Genomic DNA, 4,671 nt, shown 5'->3' on the forward strand with positions numbered 1-4,671 from the left:
CCTCATGTCCAATTTCTCTTTCCACCTTTGATCTTGACAAGGCTGACGATCGTCATGAGCATCATGTATCTTGTTTGCAGCTTTCAATCTATCATAGCTTTTGGTCATTTATCCATTTTCTTATTATAATTTTTCATCCATATTCCCTATCTTATTGCAACTTTCTGCCACTATCCCGTATCCTATCCCGACCTTCAATCCATGTCCCTTATCCATTCTTGGTCTTGCTTATCCTATCCATATCTTATCACTATCCATACACTCTTTTTCATTCCTTGATATTGATCTGACATAAGGATGCCAAATTTAAACATGGTTTCAAAAACCTCTTGACATGTCCATCATGCCATGTTCCTGCTTTACATTGTCATATCCAGTCTTTTGTCCCATCACGTAATAGCCCTTGAAAATTGCATCTGTATTGTCTCCATGATAAAAGGCCTTTGTCTTCCCTCTATCCACCATCATTTCAAAAATCCTATTTATTCACCTGTCATATTCCTGGCCTTGCTAGACATTGGGGGCAAAAAATCATAAAAATTGAAAAATGTCCTGAAATAATTCAAAAAAATTGAAAAATGTCCTGAAAAAATCTCAAAAACATTTAAAAATGTCCTGAAAAAAACATAAAAAAATTGAAAAAAGTCCTGAAAAAACACAAAAAAATTTGTAAAACTCCAAAAACAAAAAACAAACATTTTGCAAATAATTATTCCTTTTGTGCATTAGACAGCTCACTGAGTATACATCCAACAACTCGCAATCAAACACTGCACTTTTAATGAAATCATGCTTTAACAGATGACCTTTTTCAATCAAATCAAACATTCAAACTGATCACAATTGTCCTATCAATCAACATCAAAATCATTTGTCCTTGTTACTGCTATCATGGGTCTTATACAGGGTGTGGTATACTCAAAACCAGACTGTGTCCTATCTTAGACGGGGTACCGCATTCCCTGAAACCAGACAGCATGATCGTCCTATCAGCACATTCAACTTTTGACAATGAAGATCAAGGTGTTTGTTTGATTTGTTGAAATTTGTGCATCTTATCTTTTTATTGATTTATCTTCAATCATGTTCCTATGTTGCTCGATGATGTCACTGAGTGATTTAGAGTGACCGGGATGGCTCATGGTCTTTTTCTTTTTTGATTGTGATTGTCGTTTGTCTGTGATGTGTCTGTCTTTTGCAAAAAGGGTTGCATTTTAGCTCTGGCCTTCAATGCCATGATGCTACACATCCATTTTGCTACATAAAAATAAAGGTTCTCACCTACAAAGTGCATTACTGAAAGCAAGTTTTTTGTCATCTCTAACTGCCCTCTATCTCATTTCTTACTAACATTTCTTCCGTCAGTCTGGATAATCAGTTCGGTCTAGTGCTCCGATATCCAAACACATATGCTGCATCCTGCATTCATTGGTTAGTACATTTGCATTATATCAAGCATTTTATCCATTTCATATCATAAATGCATCAAAAATACACAAAAAAAAAATACATCCATACATGTTCCACAATTCATTCATCAACAGTGCATAAGTCACCCATACATAGAAAAATAACTACAAGTCATAACACATTGCATCCCATCATATCGATGCCTATCATATCACATATCATAATAATATCGGAGTACAAAATCAGACTGTCTGTCCTAAGTATGGCCCGCAGGCTGACTATATAATATCACACTACATAATGTCCACTGTCTGTCATAACGAGCATGTGCCTCTGTCACTGGGTTCTCCCTCTATCCTCCTCATCCCTACCATGTCTCAAGTCCTGCTAATATATCTATGTCCATGCTTCTGAGTCTATGTCGTAACATGAAGCAGTCAGGTCGGTTCTCCCGCATGATCAACGGATACTATCGACTCTGCATCACAATTGGGGCAAATTTTGTCAGTTTTAGGGTTTGCTCCTACGGGTTGCATTTCCTCTTTTTCATGTCTAATTAGGGTGTTTTTCATCTCATTTGACCTATCCTATCCTTGTCCCCCCTTTCCGGAGCATTTGTATGTTGTTTTGACCAAAATTAGAGTTTCCAATGCACACTTGCGCCTGTGTCATAGATCCTGCACCTGTGTCAGGTAACTTGCACTTGTGTCTTCCTACACAAGCGTAGAAGACATGACACAAGCGCAAAATTAGACTACACAAGCGCAGAAGTCCTCTTTTGCATCCCCTGTGGGCCCCGCAATGTCCCGCAAGCAATCAAAAGTCATGAAATTGAAAACATGGGTTTTTGAGATCCATACCGCTGCTCCTGCGTCGTCTGGTTGTCTGAATGTGTGTACACATTCTCCAAGGTGATCCGCCATTGGAATGTTCGCCATCTCTCTGCAAGTGTCCTTGTCCAGAGCAACAAATCCTCCTCCTTGTCTAGTGCAAATGAGCAATTTTCCATCTCTTGGTCTCATTTATAGCTCTTTGTCATTGCATAGATGGATGTGCGTCTTCCCCATCTTATGTTGGTTGTGGTCTTGTGCACCTTACATTGCTTGTCCTGCATGCATCCGATCTCCGATTGTCAGTCCGTTCGATCCTATCATTTTTATCGATCAAATGGCCTCTTTTCTGTATGTTTCCGGCCAATTCCTCGAGGGGACATGCATATGTCATTATTATTGTCTGAGGCATTTTTATTATTGTTCTTTGAAACAACGCTTACAATCGCATTGTCTCAAAGAGGGGCAAAATGTAGACACCTAAAAATGGTCAACGCTTGCGGAATCATACTTTAACATTTGCGCATTGCCTCATTTTAGGTTTTTGTGTCGCATTAACATTTCTCCTATGATTCGCACTTGATCTTTATCATTTGCGAGCATCGAGTCATTCTTCTATATTCTTCATTCATCTCGTCTTCAAATTTGGTCTTGTCGACAACAATCTTTAATCATGATTTTGGTCGATCTTTGTCCTTTTGTCAATCTTGTCATATTGCGATCGATTCGTCATCGATCCTTGTCCTTTTTCAATCATGTCAATTTGGTCAATTTGTCATTGATTTTTGTCAACCAATTTCAGTCAAATAGTTTATCACATTGGTCATTTATCAATCCAAAATCAAATCAAATCGAGTCAATTATATTTCAAGACCTAATTCGTCTTCTAGGGTTTTATGATTTATTCATTTAACCTAATTTGTTATTTCTTCCTCTAGGATTACTAAATTATTTATTAATCCTAGGTCTTCTCATTACAATTAAATCTTTATTTAATTGGCTAATTATTCTTCCTCTTGTAAATTAATTAATAAATGACAAATTATTAATTAATTTACCTAATTTCTTCTAGTTCCTAATTTCCTATTTTTCCATCAATTTCTAATTCCTAATTGTCATCAATTTCAATTTTCTAATTTTCTTAATTTCTAATTTCTTTTCCCTCCTATTTCATCTCCTAATTCTATGGGAATGACATTTCAATTTGTCATAAATTGTCATAATTGATAACCAACCAATTTTGACATAGAATGTGTCATAATTTGTGATCAATTATCAATCAATCAAATTGTGCATGGAAAGTGCATAATTTGTCATAATTTGTCATATTGATTTGCAATTTCCATTTGAATTGCATCATGCTAATCTTGCCATTTATCCAATTCTTCTATAAATTGGATGAATTTCTTCAATCAAACCCCTTGATTCTTGATCCCGAATCCCTAATCAAACTATCGAACTTATGCTTCTAGTACTCTTGATCAACAAACCAATATCAATCTTGCTTTCAATTGTATGTTGTGCACTTGTAGGTGAGATCCACAAATCCATTTGAAGAGGAAAGAAGAACAATGGAGCCGCATGGACGAAGCATCCAAATCGTCATCTGGTTTGCATGAATATTTGCTTTTGAATGCTTTGTTTTTATGTCTCTATTGAGTGTGTTTAGGATTAGATCATTGCAATGAATGCACTTGTGATTGATGATTATGTTTATCTTTGTTTTGTGATGATTCCTAATTCTGAATTTGGTGATTAACATCCCTCATTGGAGGAAAAGAATTAGGCATATCATCTCCTATAACTTCTGCATATTGCTTTAGTAGACCTTGCACTTCTTGAGGCACTTCACTCATTGGATTTGCCTTAGCTTCATATTTAGGCTTTAGCACTATGGCATTGTCCTGATTACATTCTTGTTTTAACACTTTAAGGAACTCTTTATGACTCAACAACATAACACTTGACCCTACTTGTTTTTCCTCCTTTGGATCAAGTAATGGATTTTTTTGATACTTCTTACCATTCTTTGTGATGAGATAACTATTCTTTTCTCCATCATGACAAGCTTTCACATCATATTGCCATGGACGGCCCAAAAGCAAATGATAGGCATCCATAGGCAATATGTCACATAGAAGTTTGTCTTTGTATTCACTAGTTTCAAAGTCCACCCATGTTTGTTCATCAACTGAGACATGTTGACCCCGATTGAGCCATGATACCTTATAGGGAGTGAGATGAGACAATCTTTTCAATTTGAGCTTATCCACCATTTCAACTAAGATAATATTCTCTCTAGAACTTGAATCCATGATCAGCTTACAAATTTTTCCATGTGACTTACAAGTGGTCCTAAATATACTTTTCGTCTATGGTGGCTCTTGAGCTTGGGTATCTTTAACATTGTTCTTCTCATCATCAAATTTTC

The sequence above is a fragment of the Cryptomeria japonica genome, chromosome 11 (assembly GCF_030272615.1).
Source record: "Cryptomeria japonica chromosome 11, Sugi_1.0, whole genome shotgun sequence".
Classification (NCBI taxonomy): Eukaryota; Viridiplantae; Streptophyta; class Pinopsida; order Cupressales; family Cupressaceae; genus Cryptomeria; species Cryptomeria japonica.